Here is a 21,090-nt window from a genome sequence, read left to right as displayed (position 1 = left end):
TGTGTGGGAGGGGGTGAAAAAAATTAAAAACAAATGGAAATCTCCCCCCAATGAGGAAATGCATCCACATATAAAAAATGCCAATTAAAATGAGACACTCTCTCTCTTGCCTTCTAAACTGTGTTGTTAACTATATAATAAAAATGTTCACCAGCATGACAGTATAACTGCAACATACACACTTCCTACCTTTCACTGTTTGTAAATGCATTCCTCTAAGCTATGACTTAATATGGCTAATCCACATTAGATATCCACATTAGACATTTATTTTTTCTACTTACCCACTTTACTTTTTTTCCAGTGACATAAAAGTCTTACCTATATACATTTTAATTTCCTTCATGTTCTTGTCAGCTTCACTGACCTTAGGTCATTTGTATAACTGTTTCAAATGCAGAGACTAAAACAATGTCAGGTACTAAACTTAAGAAGGTTTCAAAAATATACTGCTACACAAACACCTGCATTGCCTAGTACCTACCTATGAACCTATAACATGCTGGCGGGATAGATTCCTGTCCCAGAGACTTCCCATACTCTGGAACAGACTACCTGTCTATGTCAAACTGAGCTCCTCATTAACACTCTTCAAGAAAAATATTGATGATTGGATGGGTAATATGAAATTCACCCCGGGGATCACTTCTGTGGTTCTGCTTGATAGGGGCACAGGAAAATAATTTTCTTGGGTGGTGAAAGCCAGGGTACCTTTTTGGCTAGGCTTGTATAGGCCCTAGGGCCAACAGCCTAGTACCTAACTATGAACCTATAACATGCTATTTACACACATGCATTTATGTTGCTCTTTCAGTTTTCGGAACAAATAAAAACAGTTTATATGTCAGTATATGTGCACGTGTATGTGTGTGTGTGTGTGTGTGTGTGTGTGTGTGTATATATATATATATATATATATATATATATATATATATATTAGATAGATAATCTTCAGTAAGTCATACCTCTGTTCCTAATCCATGACACAGAAAGTTAGATATTACATATAGTTACCTAAAACATGCACCACAAGAGACCAGTTTGACACTTGTGATTCAAACACAAAGAAAAAAACATGAATATTTGTCAACTGGCACTGTCCTGATCTTACTATGTATTTTTGAAAAATATGCTGGGTTCTTCAACATTTCATTCCATATAAAAGTAATAATCTTACCAAATGATGCAGATGCCAAGGAAATAATAGCAAATCTTCCAATGATGGCTGAAATTCTCTCCTTTTGCTGACTTCTGATAATCCCAAACCAAAATCTAAAACTGAAATCATAGAACAAATAAGGAAAAATTCAAGAACTGTATTACTTCAACAAAATAGTGCTAGCGACTTTACTCCATAAATGACTATCCCTTATCTGCAAGGGGTCTATATTATATCCTCGAACGCTTAAAAAAGCGAACGCTGATTGATCGAACTTATTTTCGCGAAACTGCAAAATATCGAAGCAGCAGAAACTCAAAATTTTTTCCTAGAGAAAGAATTTGGTTGTTCATTTCTGTTGCTTCGGTATTTTCAGTGTTATGGTGGAAAGTTACCGGTCAGATTCAGGCAAGTGTGCGATTGTGTGGATGTGAGTGTTAGGGTGATTTAGGTGAGTTAGGGTTAGGGCTTGGGTTAGGTGTGTGTGCGATTGAGTGGACATGAGGGTTAGGGCGGATTTAACTGAGTTAGGGTTAGGGAGCGGGTGAGGTGAGTGTGCGATAATGACGGACCTTAGGTTTAGGGTTTGGGTTAAGGTAAGTGGGTAGTTAGTGGTGTGTGCATAGTTTAGTGTAGGGTTAGGTATCAGATTTTAGGTGTATGTGTGTGGATTTCTGTTTGTTTGGTGTGCTTGTGTTGTGTGTATGTGTTTTGGATCTGCGATTTTTTTCCCTGGGAAAAGAATCGCTGATCTGACAGATCGAGATTGTAAGCTTTCACTTAAATTAGGTCGACCAATCAGCGTTCTCTTTTTTAAGCGTTCGATGATATAATATAGACCCTCTACAAGCACAATGGACTTGTACTTGCATAAATCTGTAAACTGTTCAGTATAGTTAATTAAAATGTATATAATACACATTTACTATATAACTTCTCAGTAGGAAAGGAGTCGGATCACTACATAATAAATTCAAGAAGAACCTATGTACTCTTGACTTCAATAAAGTTTGTAAAAACTATTAGACAGATATTACATTTTCTCCAAAATAAAGCATTCATGACCTGGCAAGATCAAGTTTCGACTTCAAAGACTTAAAAGTCTCAAATGGCATTAGACAGCACAAAGAAAAATGAATAGTAAAGATCAAGGAAAAGATCCATTACCTTTAGAAAAGAAGACATCAAGTGAAGCTAGTCCAGCTATGAATTGGTTTCCTAAAACTGAAACCCTTAAGGATTCAAAAAGGATTTCTGGTCTCATTATTATGTGAAATGGATTTGGGAAGCAGAAGTGATGGGCATTTTTAACTTGGTTCTAGTTGTAAACATTTATATATGACAATTAGGAAAAGAAGGATTCCTGTCATAACTATCTCCCAGTTAATAAAACAAAATAAACAAAGGGAATGGTAACACAACAGAAAACATCAACAGACAGGGGAAAGGATGTATAAGTGACTGTACATCATCTCCAGTCACACCCATACGCTCTAGGGTACTCATTTGATCTACATAAGAAACATCCTGATATTTACTTACAGCCAGCATACGTTGTACAGAAACAAGTACAGATGACTTTTACATAAGACCATCACCATCTACTTATGAATGTAGTAGATGGCCCAGGTAAAGATGAAGAAACCATGAACTTTACTTAATAAATGAATTCATCATCTGCTTCAATAAACTAAAAATCACACCTTACACCTGAAGCACAATCAAAAACGCGCAAGCAACTGGGGGGGGGGGGGGGGGTTGGGAGGACATACCATACCTATGAACATACTGGGCATTATCAGAAAAATATATCTGTGTTGATAAGAACAGAGTACAGGCTGCAGAAAAAAAATAAGTAAATAAAGCTTAGAAATCATAGCTCAAAAGAAAAATCAAATTCTTGTTCTGTACTGAAAACAGAGTAACCTCATGTCTGAAACAAAATGGGGCCAAATTATACATCCATATTTAAAAGAAAAAAAATGCAAATAATTTCTCCTTTCAAATAAAAAATAATGAAACAATCTGTACTATATTGGAAGTATTTGCATGGGTATCTGTAAACCTCAAGATGACTTCACAGAATTCTTCCTCAGGTAGATAGTATATGTTAGAGGTGTGATGGGAAACAGAACAATAACTCTGAACATGCTCTTGGAAGTGTTACGAGGTGGCAGATTTTAAAAATTCCAAAGAGTGTACACTGTCAGAAATGTTGTACGAGCAAGTAGGAGGAAATAGTTGTAAGGACATGATTTTTTTGAGCCGGGACATTGGATCTGAACTGACCAGACTGGAAAATGGAAATCAAAATCTAAATCAACAGCTGCAACGAATATTGTGAAGGAGGTAAAAGAAATGGAGGTGAGATAATTAGAAAACATAGAGAGTTCTTCTTCTTTCGGCTTTTCCCGGTTAGGGGTCACCACAGCGGAACAACTATCCGCTCATGATTGGCAGTGGAGTTTTACGGTGTCGAGTTGCCAACCCGGCGCCCAACCTTCCATAGAAGGCACACCTAGGGCCAATTTAGAGTGTCCAATCCACCTACAGCATGTCTTTGGGATGTGGGAGGAAACCGGAGTACCCGGAGGAAACCCACGCAACCATAGGGAGGACATGCAGACTCCACACAGAAGGCATCCCAGCCGAGGATCGAACCGGAGAACCTCTTGCTGTGAGGTGACAACACTAACCAGAAAACATAGAGAGTAAATTACTGTAAATTGTAGAGAAAGAAATGGACTTTATGGAAACAAAATACATAGAATAATGTTACTAGGGAAGAGTGAGGTTTAAGGGAAGGCAAGAATTAAGCAATTTATGTAATGTTGGTGTGAATTATAATTGTTAAGAAGAAAACATATGTATACTGCATGAAAATAAAAATATCCCTTTAATTTGTTTTCTTTTCTATTAATGTATGTGTACCTATGCCATTGTGTAAAGTCTGACAATGAAAATGTTACAAAATAAATGGAGATAGCAGAAAATCATCGATATAAAGTTTTTTTTTTTTTCTGGTTTGTTTTATGTTACCTCTCTTGCCAGGAAAAAGAAAACACTTGCCTGGGGTTTACCTGACTTTTCAGATAACGGAAAATATAAAAATTAACTCTCACTTGTCTGGCTTACACGGATGGAACCCTGAATATGACCTTAGTTTGATTAGTGGCCCAGAACTGGGCGGAGATGGGGGTAGGAATGAGTGGTTTATGACCATCTGTCAATTCAGAGCTAAAGGTTGTGGGCTTCAGCTTGTAACTGGGGACATACCTCTCAACTGTCCAGATTTTCACAGACTGCCCAGGTTTCCGACTCAGTTTTGGTCCGTTTCTCATAAAATTTGTGGTTTTCTGAAAAGTTATTGAGGAATGAAGTCACAAAATAATGACAGACATTTGAATCTCATACTTCATATGTCCTTCAGAAAATGAATGCCAATGCAAAACCTATTATTTTAATAACTTCATACGTTTATAAGAGGAATACTTAAAATATGTTCTTATTTTTGGGTCTTTGTCCAGACGTCTTGCACTAACAGGCTAAGCGGTATTACTGGACATTTTCCAGTGTAGACCAGTAACTGTCTCCCCTGATTATAACAATACTAATGAATTCTCAGCTGAGATGCAGTGAGCAGATGCCATATGCACTGAAGCACATTATGTCATTGCATACTCCACTTCAGTCAAGGTCTCCCCTTCCCTTGTATACAATCCCACCCACTGCCATGCACATGTCTCCAACCACATTCTGCCCTACTGGGAGCAGCAACCTCACTCAGAAGATGCTTTTAAGGCTGGAGATGGAAGACCACCTGCAAACAAGGATAAAGCAAGAAATCACCACCCCAAAGGAATGAAAAGTACTGTTGCATAAGTTCTTCTTACCTGTAACAGTAGAAGCTCCTCAGTGGCATTTTGGATCATCTGTCAAGGTAACCCAGTACTAACCAGCTTTCAAAAACTCACACTTCTCTTCTTATTCTCCTTTTCCTGTGACACCTGAGTGGCTGAGCATATCCTGAGAGGGAAGCCTGCAGCTGTCACAGAGTGTGTTCAGGCTTTTTCACTTCCACAAAGAAGAGGAGGAATGTACGTGAAGCCACAATAATCTAGCAACAGTAAAGTCACAGCTAATCACAATACTACATGAAAACAAAATCAAACAGCAACTGACTCAGAGGTTGAAACTCAATGCACAATCTGGGGGATGGCAGATGGGTGCTGCCACTGAGGCAGTGATGAATTCAAAAATCTACGGTTACAGGTTAAGTAGCATTTATGCAAATGCCTTAGTGGCATTTCGGGTAGACTCTCAAAGCCCTACCTGGAAGGTGGAAGGATAAGGATCAAGAAGCCCCTGGAGAATGGTTTTATCAAAGCCTGCTCTGGACTTTGAAAAGGAATCCAGTTTGTAGTACTTTGTGAGGATGTGAAATGATGACCAGTTTGCTGACTGCAGAATGCTTCTAGAGTCCACCCCTTTCTGACGGGCCACTGAGCAGGATAAGGCTCTACTTGACGGAGCCTTAACCTTGACGGGAAGAAATTTACCATGGTGAGAATAACAGAAAATGCCAGAAGACAACCATTGTGCAACAGTTTGCACAGACAGGTTGATCTTTCTTTGCCCCTGTACTGGAGATAAACAGCTGTTCAGCATTCCTAAAGGGTTTTGTTCCGTCAATATACTACTTCAGCTGCCTGTGCACATCCAGTGTATGTAGTAGAATCTTCTCTCCCTTGTTTTTTGGAACATGATAGAATACTAGGAGAACTTCCTTCAAGGTAAACTCAGAAACAGGTTTAGGCATTAATGATGGATTAGTGCATAACACAGCCCTGCCCGTGTGAAAAATCAGATATGGGTAAGCCCACCATGAAAACCTGTAGCAAATAACTCACCTTGCAGATGTCACAGCACTGTCTAAAATAGTTTTCCAAGTAATGAACCATAAAGCAGCCCAAGAGACAAGCTCAGAAGGAGCTAAAGGCAACTTTTCAAGTTCAATGTTGTGATACCAGGGAGGAGGAATTTGCTTTTGAGGTGATCTTGTATGGAAAACTCCTTTCATAAATTGAATACAAAAGAGACAAAAGGGGGATCCACAGACAGACAAGTTGAGATGGCCACAAGATGCACTTTGAAAGAAGCATATGACAACCCATCTCCAAGTAGCACCATTAGATATTTTAAAACCAGAAGGGGTCAAAGCCCTTTTGGGATCTCTGTTATTGGCTAGGCACCACCTAAAAAACCTCTTCCACTTTAAAAAATAAGATTTTCTAGTTGCACCTTTCTTGCACCCTTAAATACTTGTTGCATATCTTCATGGAACAAGTGTCTAAGACGTATCAAGATTGAATTATTCAGGCTGTAAGTTGCAAGTTGGGGTGTACCATTCACCCTTGATGCTGCGTAAGCAGATCCAATTTGTGAGGAAAGGAAGCTTGTGATAATTGCCCTCAGCCAATTCCATTAAAAAGGAGAACAAACTTTGCTTGGCCAAAATGGTGTTACCACAGTGATCTTTTAAAATTCTTTCTGAACCTTGAAAAGTATATTGGGAATCATTGGAAAAGAGTGGAAATCTACACAGGAACATTCCTGACCATGGGAATGACAGCACATCAGCCTTTTAAACATGGCTGCAAAGATGCCTTAAACACAATTCTTTCAGTTTGCTTTGAAAGGAGGTGAACAGATTTATTTCAGGTGTTCCACACATCTGGTTCAACTTGTGGAAGGCCTCTACACGGAGCTTCTGCTTGTGATAGTCTGTCTAGATCTGCTTAATCTGCCACTGTGTTTTGCTCTGACAGAATGTACAAGGCCTGTATATTCAAAGAATGCTGCACAGCCAGCACCAGGGTCATCACTGCAAATCGGCAAAGACGGTATGAACTTGTAACCCCTTGCTTGTTTAGGTACCACATTATGGCAGTGTTATCTGTCACCATTAGAAGAGGACCAGGAGTCCATAAGTGGCAAAAAACGTCTAAAGCATGAATAACTGACAACATCTCTTATGTTTATGCGCTTTGATATGTCCTTAGGACCCCACAAGGTTCACACTCGAACTCCCACAGGCAAAATCTGAAGAGTCTGTCTGGACAAATTGAACAGAGGTCTGAAGAAATGTAGTCCTGGATTCAGAGACAGTTGATCCCTCCACTGCTGCAGTTCCTGTTTCTCAAATCCCAGTACCAGTACCTGGAAATCCAAGGAATTAAGGTGCTAGGTCCAACAATTCTACAAGTACCACTACATTTTTCTCATGTGTAGTCTGGTTAGTGGTATCCTAAGGATCACTGATGCCACAAGGCCTAGGGTTTTGAGGAATTCTCTTACTGAGGCCATGTCTAGAAGAAAAGTCCAAGAAAATGCCGTGATAAGTCAGAACTTTGTCTTCTAGCAGGAAGGCAATCTTTTTACTGTGTCTATCCAACATCCCAGGAAAATAATTTGCTGAGAGGGTGTAAGAAAGGACCTCTGAAGGTTCAACTTGAAGCCCAGGTGTGAAAGGAGGGATGCAACCTTGTCTAAGGACTCCAAAATCCTGGATACAAAATCTGCTAAAATTAATAAGTCACCTAAATGAGCAAAATTGTGGATTCCTAGGGTTCTGCAATAGGCAACTACTGGGGCTAGTCACTTTGTAAACAGTCAAAGTGCAGTAGATAGCCCATAGGTTAATGCATAAAATTAATAATGTACGCCACACGTAGCAAATATCATATTTCTATTACTCCCAATTTCAGGACATTTTTGAGACATATCCTTGAGATGCAAACTCATCATGAAACAATGGTCTGGAAGCAATATTATGACTGACTATAAGGTTAGAATTTTGTTCAGAACTTTTACAAAGGTGTTTTATGGGCAAATCTATGGTGTGTCTCCAGGAGTGTTCCCTGGGTACTCTCTGTAAGAAACAATGACTTGACATTGGATATTATTCAAGTCCATGTCAGTGAAGGCAATACTCGTAAGACAGGTTCAGAAAATACTTCTCCCAGTATGTGATCACTCCAGGGACTGCAACCATGGAAGTGTTTACTGCAGGCATGCTAGCAGTAATGCCTTCACTGAGGCCACAGTGTGACAGGCATTCAGTGGAATATATGCAAATCCTTCTCCAACAAGGCTTTGGCCAACATTTTGGTGAACACTCATGGTGTCTATCAGGAGCAAACTGACGTAACCATCTAGGCACACCAGGCAACAATGTGCCATAAGACATGCGTAATGCCCAACATCTAGGTGTTCTGCAGCAACAGCAGCTTGAGATACCACATGTGCTAGATGAAGCTGCTGAGGATCAAGATAGGAGGAAATTATTAATTTATTTCAAAACCAGAAACAGATGAGAGGAGAACCTTTGGTCTCAATTCCACAAAGGAAGAACACACTACAATCTCTTTAGAAAGCACACCCCACACATAACCTATCTTGCTAATTAGTGTCCCTCTTGGTGTTCCTTACTTTTGATTTCTTACTAACACTGTCTGCTTAGTATCTTCTTCAAGGTTTCTTCTAATTGAAAAAAGTAGTTGTATTCCTTGAAGTCATACACATTTTTGCTTCTGTGAATGGTAAAGATTGGTTTTCGTAGTATTATTTTATTTAAGGTGTTATTTTTGCTAATAATTCATCAGTTGTCTATTATTGCTTTCTTGAGTTGGTGATAGGCTGTTATAAAGGTCAAGGTCATACTAGTGGTCCATGTTTTCTTTCCATTGAATAATCTTTGGATATGGCGAGAGATAGTGTCCCTGGTAGTAAGTGCACGTTTTTGTGTTTGTTGATGATTGGGTCAAGAATCTGTCAAATTATTCTTCTGTCATAGCCCCTGGCTAAAAACTTTTTCCAAACTGATGATGATGTTGGTTTACCTTCATATTGCCAACAGCCATATCTCCGAATCAGAGTCTGCGAACTGCAATGTGCAACTTCACAAAACTGCGAATGCTGAATTTCCAAATAAAAAAACTCGCCCCCTTTTTGACCCATGGTAACACGCGTTTCAGCTGTGGAGAAGTTGGAAATGTCGACGTTCCCTATTTTTTCAAAGTGTAGAGAATTTGGCCTGACAAACGGAAACGGTTCCAGTATGTGAACATTCGGCGGACGTGCTTTCGGCAATATAAAGGTAAACCACGTTGTTAGTGAAGGCGGAGATTTTCTTGGTGACTCTGGCTATCCTGAGGCCTTAAGACTTAACACTGTTTCTTTTTGTTCTAAAAGGGTCCATGCTATCTCCATGGAGTAGAAGGTTTACCCTGGGTTTTCGGTAGATGTAATTTGTAATGTCCTCCTGTGGGTGGTTTTATAATGGTGAGGTCTAGAAAGTTTATCTCTGATTGGCTATTGTGAAGTTGTGAATTTAAGAAAGCTTGTGGATTTCCCAATGTATTCATAAAATTCCTCTAATTTTTGGAGGTAGCTGTTCCATATGATAAGGATGCCATCCCATACAACACAGTATCCAGATCCTACATGTCCTTTATGATGGCTCTCCAAGATGGTAAAACTTGGGGAACCACCCCAGTGGAAGCCCTAGACAGCAGTAATGGTTGCAACTGCTGGCTGTCCTCCTTGAAAAACTAAGCTACCATTAGAAGGGGTAAGACTGTAATAAATTTAACTGTCTTTCTTGTTCTGCAAGGCAACAACATATTTTGGAGCTGGCAGGACCTGCATGAAAAAAAGGAGATGGAAAGGGATGAAGAGAGCTCACAGAGACCATCCAAAACTGACAGAATATTTTTCCTTTTCAAGAAGCCATTCATCATGTTCTAAAAAGGCTGGCTGGCCAAATTAATCCCAAACCCACAAAGGGCAATCCCAACTAAATCAGCCAATTATAACCAGGCACTTGCCTGCATTTGTGGCCCTAGTCATCATGTCCATGGAATTGAAAATTGCAGTGGGTAAATGCAACCCCACTTTAGTCGCTGTAGATAGAGTCTTAACAATTTCCTGCCTGGATCTAAACACAAAAAGACAGTAATGTTTCTCTAGTGCCTAATCCACTAAGCAAGGATGGAATCTTGAAACATTAAATGAATAGTAGGGCTCAAAAGTCCCAACATTACAGAAAAAAATATGCTTCTCTTACCAACCCCTGTACAAGTCTTTAGATTCCTTGTCTCACTGCAAGTTAAAATGCTGTAGTTTCAGTCTGTGCTAGACTGAGGAGACAGGAAGGAATAAGCATTTACTTCCAGAAACCATCCACTTTCTTATGAGACAAGGGACAAAGTCTGTGAACTTCTGGGGTGCTTTTATGACTTGTTCACTGGCTCGATAGGGTAGATGACTGAAGGTGGCTCCTCCTTCTTTCCCACATACTAATTTTCTGAAGAGAAGGAATAGAAACCATAACCAAAACTGCAACAGAATTTGTAAGCCTTATATTTTCTCAAAGCAGGGGTCATGGTAGAGAGATGCACAGTAAGGAGGAGTCACTGCCCTATTACATTTCAGGTATTACCGCTTTTGGTCCTAAGACGCCCCCCAGGATGCAGAGTGGCAGGGAGGTTTCCCATCACCTCCTGAGAGGACAAGTTCATGCAGAAAATGCACAGGAATACGAGAAGCCTGTACCACACCTGGTGCCAGCATTAGACCATGATACCTAAAGATGCATTCCCATAACTGCATGGACAGGTTTCACTAGGCCACAAACATATGTCCGATGTCACAGTCCTGAATTGCAGTGCTAACAAAAAAAGACACAGTGAACTCTTCTCAGGCTAGGCCTATGGTGTCTACTAAGTAAGCCAAGAGAAAGACCTGGCAGGAGAAGTAGCTGGTCTTGAGCACCAGTGACTCAAGAATTCACTCTTTGGGATCACAACAGTCACATCTATACTCAAACTGATCATCAAGGGACTGAAAGGCACATACACCTGATTAGGAACCTCTCTCCCAAGGTAGAAACCAGGGGAAATCTTCTTCTGAACTGCCTGTTATCTGCCAAAGGAGAAGAAGGAAGGGTGTTTAGGGCTTCACTGAGGACAAGTTTACCATATATGGAAACTTCAGAGCCATTTCAGAAACAGACTTAGCTTTAGTACTTCCTGAAAGAGGCCTACCCTAGATGTTCAGGCCTTCTAATGGCAGTCTGGCAGAAATGCAAATCTGTGAATAAGATCTTTCTGCTTACCAGTGCATAATGATCATTCATCCAGTATCATCCTCCCATCAACTAGGTCAGGAGTTCCTTCTCCTTATAACATCTGTGGATGGCTGCATTGAGTAACTGGCACTTATAGCAGTGCTTCATATCAGAAGGACAATGGCTCTTTTATCTGTCAGCTGTAAGGACACGTAAGGCAATATGGCTTTAGGAATCAAATGCACAGAGTCAGGACTGAGATCCAAAATGGGTAAGCAACAGAAAAAATTTTGGATATACTTGCGTGTACAAGTGCAGACACCCTAGAATAAGAACTTCTGGGGAAAAGGAAAAAAATGAACTGTAATGGACAGGAAGATGAATGCAATCACCAAACCACAACGAATGTGCCACTTGGGTTAGATCCTAGCATCTCCAAGGAGTATATTTCAAAGTTTTCTTACAGATCTACACAATATGGTAGTAAGGCTTAGGAAATGTAATATGTTCTGTTTTACATTCTTTTTTTGTAAATTGTGACTGCAGGCAACTGGTAAACTTTTTGTATATTCTTTATAAATCTTTGTGAAATTTTTGTAATCTTTTTTTTGTACTATTGTTATGGAACTTTTCTCCCAAGGTGTCCACTGAAAACAGGCTGCTTGCCAAGCCGGACACTACCCGGTTAACAAATGTAAAATAAAATAAATAAATAAATATCTTGCACTGCAATAACCTCTTCAGTAGTTTTGACAGACAGATAAGACCCCTTCTAGCACAAACCTGTTACAACCACACACATCTTCTACCAGCTCTATGTCACTGAGTGATAAAGTTCTGAATTATGACTCAGACATCCAATGTTCTATCAGTGGCCCTGCAAATGGAGAAATCAGCAGATGACAGGAGAAGAAGAGATAAGGCAACTAACTGCCTACTCCTCTTTCCATTGTGGGAGGGTTGGGGGGTATGTGCCCAGGGTGCAACCACCACCTGTAATCCCAGGTGGAAAATGGATATGGAGTGGATGCACTTGCCCTCGAGGATAGATGCAAAGCTATGGTTAGTTCATCCATAAAAGTAGGTGACATATCCTTGCAAAAGTCCACTGTACTCCGATTCCCTGCATGAATACAAGTATGTGAAGGTGAAAGGATACGTTAATTTTAACATCTCTTTCTGACTGCCAAGTTAACTGCATTCCACCCAATGCCACCACCAAACACCTGCACTACAACCCCACTGCAGAGAACAAAGAGGTGATAAGTGTTACATGGAAGAGTTCTAATGGTAAGCAGGTACATGCAGTGAAACAAAATAATTTTTTTTAAAAATTAAGGGAACCTGGAAAAGGCATGCAGAGTATTAACTACAAGTTAAATATGCTATAAGCCTTTACTGTTAATTAGTAACCGAGCTTGACGTCCCAGTTAAATTACTTGCTAGAAAGGCTTACATTTTCTTCTCAGTTAAATGTTTGTAAAAGCAACTGCATCAGTTCAGGCTAATGAAATGTCTGTGACTGCCTACTCTTTTAATAATTTATCTATCGTTAGTTAGCCAACTTAACTTAGGCTAGGAATGAGTTTGCATGTCCCCTACTAATAACCACTCATTTTTAGCCCATAATTTGCAATGTATATGATTTTAAATGGGTCTCTTTAGCATTACTTGTGCTAAAGTTGCCTGCATAGAGTGACTGTTAACCTCTGCCTGCTTTGCTACCTTCCCACTTCCAATTTCCCAGTCACCCAATTCCCCAGTCACCCCTTGGGCCTCCACATTTATTCCCTCTTTACTCCTCCAAAAATTTTGTGCATATTACCCACCCCTTAAAGGCATACATTAAAAATCTTCTTCAAGTTTCAGTCATTTGTCAAATCCTGCTGCAGCCCATTACACCGACTTAAGCCTTCACATTCCAAAACCCACTATTTTCCATAAGCACTCCTACTTACAAACACCTTTATCTATCCATTCACAAAAAAATGTATAAATTATAATATATTCATATAAAAACACATACCAACACCTTAATCCATCCATTTACAGATGCCTGTGTAAATTATAATACATATAGATATTTAGATATATACATATATCAACACACACACACACACACACACACACACACACACACACACACACACACACAGACAAATATGCACCAATACCACAGCATCACTTTTTTAGAAACTCATATAACTACTTATCGCTACTACTTTGGATTACTATCCTTCTCATCAATGCACAAGTTTTGTCTCCTCTCTTATCTATAAACTATTCATGTCTTCACCTCCCTCTGCCAACAAACTCCTACAATACAGTTTTCTGGCACACAGCCTAACTACTTTCTACTAACTTAACTATATATATATATATATATATATATATATATATATATATATATATATATATATATATAATATATATATACATACACACCACCCTGCAAACATCTCCTCACCGTTTACTCCACCTCTTTTTCTCCACTTCTCATAATACTCCTTTCATTAATATACACCCGGCCATCATCTTATCAAACCTCCACTTTCTTCTACCCATCATCTAAACTTCCACCATCTCAACTCACAATGACAGTAAGTCAATTGCTACGGTTTTGTGCAATCACTACATTAGCTCACTTCATTAAATACCATAATATTCCGACAGCACTTCCCACCTCTATCAAACACACACACACACACACACACACATTACAGCACAAAACCCTCTTTTTCTCCCTGTCTCTTCTTCTCTGTACCAACATACATGCTCAGATCTGTTCTCATACAAATGTATTAAAGTTAAGAAAAGCACTTTTTAATCAGTACTGAAAGTCAGATACATATACAAATGGCTCCACACCACTACTCACCCCACCTCCAACCTGAAACTTAGTGAAGATGGGAGATATCCCACCTAACCCTGGACACACACATCAACTATCCACAATGGCCAACCCATTACTTCCCAATTCACCCAACACAATTTTCCAATCAGGTAATGAATCTAAAATCATTCTATGAATCTAACCTCATTCTTTTCAACATTAACCTCAGAAGTATCTGCAACAAATTTCACAATATCCATACATGTCTAGATTTTTACTCTTCAGACATTCTAATCACCACTGAAATCTGGCTAAAACAAGAAATAACTGACAACAAAATTATTCCCCCCTGATTTCAACATACTCAGAATGGACAGAAAACTTAAAAGAGCAGGTGGTATTGCTATTATTTATAAAAACTTAGAAATTAACTCCGGCCCATCTAAATATCCCAAAATTTAATAATGCTGAACTTCTGACTGTATACCTCAAAATTAACCAACAGAAAGCAGTGTATATCCCACCAGGCAACAACATTACTATAGCTGAAAATATCCTACACTGAATCTCTGATGACATCTCCCAGGAAACTTTCATCTTAGGTGACCTAAACATAAGACTGGCAATCCAGCAGCAGTGATCCCAAGGATTCCATCCACCCATTTGGCTTCTCCCAACTAAACCTCCACCACCAGAATCAACAAAAGCACTTACAGGCAATCCATATGGGGACTAGATATTGACAAACGAGCCCCATATTATAAAATTAGTTCTCTGGTTGCTTACCTTATACTATAAGTGACCACCTCTCAACCTATGTAAAAAGACAACTTCACCCAACAATCTGTAAACAAGTATGCAATTTAACCAAATTTGACAAAGGCAGATTTATTACAGCCATATTCCGCTACAACTGGAATGTATTAAGAGTAAGCCCCTAGATGAAACAATTACTCATTTCAATTACACCTTTCTAAGGACATTAAATGATTTAGCACCAGTTAGGACAAGAAGAGTAAAAACTAAGACAGCACCATGGCTGACAAAAGAGAGCAAACAACTCATGCCGCAAATGGTAAAGCATGGAAAGAATGGGATAAGAATAAAACACAACATGCCTACAAAACTTTAGATACCTCAGAAAACATACATGCACAAAAAAAAAATACAAGCTTATGATATTTACTCCAAAACAACACTTTAACCGGAAACACACATCTCATATTACCTCAAGTAAAAACACAAAAATAAAAAACATAAGCCAAACTAAACTACTTGGAGTTATAATATATGACGAGCTCAAATTTGATGATCACATACTTCATTCCATCAAGAAAAATCAACAAAAAACTCTTCTATTCAGCTTTATTGGAACAAACATTACCTGACAAATCAAGCAAGGATTACCTTAGCAGAAACGTACCACCTTCCTTCTCTATTATATCTTTTCCCTATTCGTACAAATATCAACACTAAGCTAGCCTCCTCATATCACAAAACAGCTAAATTTGCAACCAATCAACCTTATAAAACACACCACTGTCTTGCATTAAATCAATTAAACTGGCTTCAACTCTCATGCCAGTTGACATGCTCACAGCTAATCATTGCCCACAACCTATTGTACTCTCCAGACAAATGCCCAACATTACAAATCACTCTATTATAGCATTCACCCAGCAGACAACTTCACTCTAACAATAAACTTGTACAGTGATAAACTTGTACATCAGTCAGATGTACAACACTGCTGGAGTCTCTCTCTACTCTAACTATTTGTCAAAACTCTGGAATGAAATCTCCACGCAGTTAAAACTGGTATAAAACTTTGCTTAAATAACACCTATCCCAAAGATGGTTCTGTTCTTTCTGCTCACCTGGCTAGCTTTTCTCAGTTCTCTTTTCTCCAACTCTTACAACCACTTTCAAGAACCAAAAAGCAAAACACCAATATTGTGTACTGGATGCGAGTTCCAGTCTTCCCAGGTAATACTCACAGCTAAGCCAACAACTGTTGTATCACAAAAAATATTGTCCCAAACGAGAAGGAAACTCAGAAAACAACCAAAATGTTCCACGATTTATTGCACAGGATCACAAACAAGTGAACCGCCGTGAGCAGCTCCAACAATGAACACCACGATCACAAACAGCACGATCTACCTAGGTTTCGTCCGTAGACTTCTTCAGAATAATACCTTGCATTCTTTAGCCACTTAAATATCCACAGTGAAACCAATCTTCCAATAAAACAATTAACCATTGAAATATTTAAAGCACAACCACACTTTTAAACATTTTATAAAATACACATATAATTACATTATATATAATATATATATTTATTTATTTATTCATTATTAGTATATCAATATATTTATTTATCATACATTATTCACACATACATATACATATATTTATTACATTATAAGGATGTTCACATAATTAAGTTCACTTCATTTGAATTTTCATACAGTATATGCATTATTGGATGGCTTTGCAGCTCTCTTGCTCTCTTTTTTTAACTAACATTCAATTTAGAGATATTTATTTTGAAACGTAATTATATGTGTATTTTATAAAATGTTTAAAAGTGTGGTTGTGCTTTAAATATTTCAATGGTTAATTGTTTTATTGGAAGATTGGTTTCACTGTGGATATTTAAGTGGCTAAAGAATGCAAGGTATTATTCTGAAGAAGTCTACGGACGAAACCTAGGTAGATCGTGCTGTTTGTGATCGTGGTGTTCATTGTTGGAGCTGCTCACGGCGGTTCACTTGTTTGTGATCCTGTGCAATAAATCGTGGAACATTTTGGTTGTTTTCTGAGTTTCCTTCTCGTTTGGGACAATATTTTTGTGATACAACGGTTGTTGGCTTAGCTGTGAGTATTACCTGGGAAGACTGGAACTCGCATCCAGTACACAATATTGGTGTCTTACAACCACTTTATTTCCCAATCTTTCGTACCTTATCATCTCTCCTCATACTGAACTAATTTCTTCCTCTTTCTCTCACACGCCACTACTAACTACAATTCCTCCTCCATCCATTTATGTTCCTGCTCAAATTCCATAATTTCTCCTTTCATATCTGTTATTAATTTTTAAGGTACATTTACTTGTCTGTCTGTAAATCTGTCTGTAAATTATTACTAACCTCAAAAACACCCCAGTTTGATATTTTCCCTGCAAGCAATATACTATAAATACAGTAACTACTATTGTATTTTATTTTTCTATTCAGTAATTAACCAGTACATGTTAAATTCTCTTGTTTGTGCTAAAATGCTATGTTCATGTAAGAAATATTTAAAGATTATGTAAATAAGCTCATGTAAAGATGCTTTACCCTGCAATTATAAATGTGCATCATGTGTAACTTAACAGCCTGGCTGAAATATTTCTCCCCACTTCATGATAATGATTTAGTCAGAAATTTCTCAGTCTTAGTTAAGTATTTTTTAGTAGTTGGGTGACATGGTCTATACATAATCAAAAACAAAAGTGGACCAGCAGACAGTGGCAAAAAACAATCAGATTATTATTATGTGCTACAAACACATAATATAGCAGGAGAAAAAAACAGACCGGTTTCGGCATCACATAGCCTTCAACACTGTTGAAGGCTATGTGATTTATCGGGTCTGTATTAGATCACCGAATGCTTAAAAAAGTGAACGGTGATTAATCGACTCCATGTAAGCAAAAGCTTACAATTTCGAAATGTCAGAACAGTGATTTTTTTCCTAAAAGCCGTTTCGATATTTTGCTGTTTCAGGCTTTTGAGTTCGACCAAGACGCATTTGAAATAATGCATCTTCAGTCTTCTATTTATCAGCTTTAAAAATGTAAACAAAGTTCAGGGAAATATACCAAATACTGGGTAAAAATCTTTAAAAATCTCTTAAAACCATGGGTCTAAACTACAATCAAGAATTAGTAATTTCATATTTTAAGTACAAAATCAAAATATTTAAACTCTCTCTCCAATTAAGTTTGTTAGAACAGATACTGAAATTTGTAAATCTGAAAAACAGTGCTTTATACACAGCAAATTCTACCTTACTTCCTCCTCTCTTTCTTTCAAAATCAGTTAAAGGTCATGTTCATATACAGGTGATTATGCAAAAGTTCGTTTAACAAGTCATACATGTAACTTTTTTAAGAATACAAATATCATATACCATTTTTATATGTTAGTCCTATAGACTGGAAAAAGCTATGCAAGGTTTAATTTCCCCCATGTAGATTACTAATATTGTTGCATTATGCATTTTAAAAATAATAAAACATGTTGACAAATAAAAAAAGCTATTCTACTTAATAATCTAAAGTCTGACAGAGAAACAAAAAATATACTAGTCCAAAATAGATGAAGCAACTATTTACAGTCATATCTGTGTAAACCTGTTGTCAAGACATAATCTAAAGTGTGATATAGAAGCAAAGGCTGCAATATCCAATATGCTAGCAGTGATTACTGTTTTTACTAACAGACACAGCTCTGCAAATACTTTGTCAAGAAAGAGGTATTTCGATAAAGAGAAACAGCACTGAATAAGGCCTAAAGCAAAATCTGCGGCTAAGATGCTTCAATTGTGTAGAGGGGGAAAGATAAAAGTCATGTACTTGTTGTGGCAAATGTAAACAGGTATGCCACCCATATGAAATATGCTGCAGACACACAACTATCAGAATATAAAGAGTGTACAATTCTGCATTATATGTCATCTTAATACTGGAGCAGGTCAGCAGAAAGGAGAGAGAGTATTCTAACTTGGTTTGCCTTTCATATGTTGGGGGTGACAAAGGTGTCACTCGACTTAAAAAAATAAAAGTATAAATTCAAGTACCCATATGGTGCAAAAGAATACAGATTCATCTGAAAAGCTGCAACAGTCGAAGTATAAAAAAGAAAAAAAATCATTAGAAAAAATGTAGCACTCCTACAGTGCAGTCTCTTGTTATTAACTTTTCTTGGGATGCTACACAAAAACTGCTGTGCTACTTTGGCATAGAATGCGTTGGAATTTTCATACTTAAATTCACCCAAGCAGGTAGCATTGATAAGCACTTTTGCTCGTATGGTGTGGCAAGAACAGAATACAAGTTGTGAATCAGTGGAGCAGGCACAGGGGGAATCCCAACGATAATTACATTAAACCAAGATTTTGCACTGGAATCTATATGAGCTTTGACATTGGTAGCAGGAATGCACAGAATGAGTTGGCCTAAGAATAATTTTTATCTGCTGTTTACAAAGCCCTGTGTTGACACACAATCAGTAAAAAGCTGCTTACATGTCAGAATTTTCTCTTTGGCAAGCAAATTCTATACAAGAGGTACACAGATGACATCACTCATTTAGAAATGACCAAAGCTTGCAAAAATACTTATTGGAAACCAAAGAATAATCTTTAAAAAGAGAACTGGAACTCTTACCGTAACTGTAGCAGACATTAAGATGAATTATTCTGAACAAATGCACTAAAATATTGGAGAATCATGCAGAATGCTGAGACCTATAATCTGAGTAGAGTACTGCCTATGAAAACATTTTTTTTATGACTAACAATGCACTTTTTATCATTGGGAATACTGAAGAAGCAAATGCAGCCAGAATAAATACTTTTTCTTCACCAAACCCTTCATAAGGTACCTTGGCATGCAAAGACTTTACACAAGAACATAAAGAAAAGGTAAAATGGTTTCAGAGACAAAAGCTGGCTCAAAAATTAAAAAGAAAGGTACATTTACAGACCATCGTTTCTCAGAAACCAAATGAGCACTGTTATAAGTGAGCATTACACTTCAAGGAAGATTGGAGTTATTTAGATGCATGACTAGCACACAAGTCAGACCTCAGACCTTTGGTAACTCACGATAACTAAACAGTGCAGTTTCATATTTCTGACTCAAAAGAAAGTTCCATAAACAAGACTAGAGAAGTGGAATCATGAAAAGAAATATCTGTAATATCTGAGGTAGTAATGCAGTATGTTTGCATCAATAAACAGCCTTGTACTTCTCCCTGTTTTCTTTCAACACTTTATCACAAATCTTATTAAAACTATGGAAGACATAAGTACTGTTTCATCGAGCAGTTTAGTGTCTCAAATTGCACAATGAAACATTAAACATTGTATGTGCCAAGCCACCAAGTGTCAGTGGTGCAATAGGTAACACCTGGACTTAGTGGTGGAAGACCAAAAGGATGTGGGTTCTATTCCCACTGCAGGCAACTAGATAGCAGACACTGCAGTGCCCCCCTCCCTCACAAGTACTGCACCCCTGGATGTGTCAACTCTTCAGCTGAAATGTTAAACTGAGGCACCATCTACTTGAGTTGGTGGTAGCTCAAGCACATGTAAAAGATCCTACAGCACAGATCAAAAAGAGCAGGGTAACTTCCCTGATGCCCTGGCCAAATTTCCATTAGTACCAGAAATACCACATTGGGTTTCCCCTGAAAAGAGGCCAGAGCCTAGCAGGACTAACCTGGTCAACAAAGGATGGATGGATGAATGAATGAATGAATGAATGAATGAATGAATGAATGAATGAATGAATGAATGGTCTGTTGTGTTTGCATCTGAAAGTTGTTTCCTAGTTTGATGTGAAGTGGAAGCGGCAACAAAATGAAAACTATTTGGGGAGGTATCTAAATAAAAAACTGCAGCACAATTTGAAATTTTGCATTTTTTTTCTTTTTTTTTTTTTCATTTCAAAGAATGGAAAACAGAAGCACTTTTATGGAGCCAGTGACAAAGAAATATTGACTGTGCTTCTCTCTCACTGTGCATGATCTCATCAATAGGGTGGATAAACTGCAGCAAAAGAACTCAAGATGGATGACTAACATGCGGATTTGACAACTATTCTCAAATAAGTCAAACAACATTCCTTAAAAAAAAAAAAAAAAAGAAAAGAAACATTTGCTAGTGAGCAAGGCTTTTCCATGCAAAAGC

At 38.0% G+C, this 21,090-nt stretch overlaps 1 protein-coding gene across 2 annotated transcripts in view; it reads right to left on the bottom strand.

Moving 5' to 3' along the window:
- Nucleotides 1–21,090, bottom strand: part of AGPAT3 (1-acylglycerol-3-phosphate O-acyltransferase 3) — a 1,609,180-nt gene that overhangs the window by 1,166,691 nt on the left and 421,399 nt on the right. For both annotated transcript variants that reach the window (XM_044072498.1, XM_044072499.1), the window contains exon 2: nt 1,178–1,278. The gene's annotated coding sequence lies outside the window, so the exon portion shown is untranslated. The remainder of the gene's footprint in view (nt 1–1,177; nt 1,279–21,090) is intronic.

This window comes from Protopterus annectens, chromosome 5.part0 (genome assembly GCF_019279795.1).
Source record: "Protopterus annectens isolate FY-2018-M chromosome 5.part0, PAN1.0, whole genome shotgun sequence".
In the NCBI taxonomy this organism is placed as follows: Eukaryota; Metazoa; Chordata; order Ceratodontiformes; family Protopteridae; genus Protopterus; species Protopterus annectens.
The sequence above is the reverse complement of the archived record's forward strand: the minus strand, read 5'-3'. Positions and strand labels throughout refer to the sequence as shown.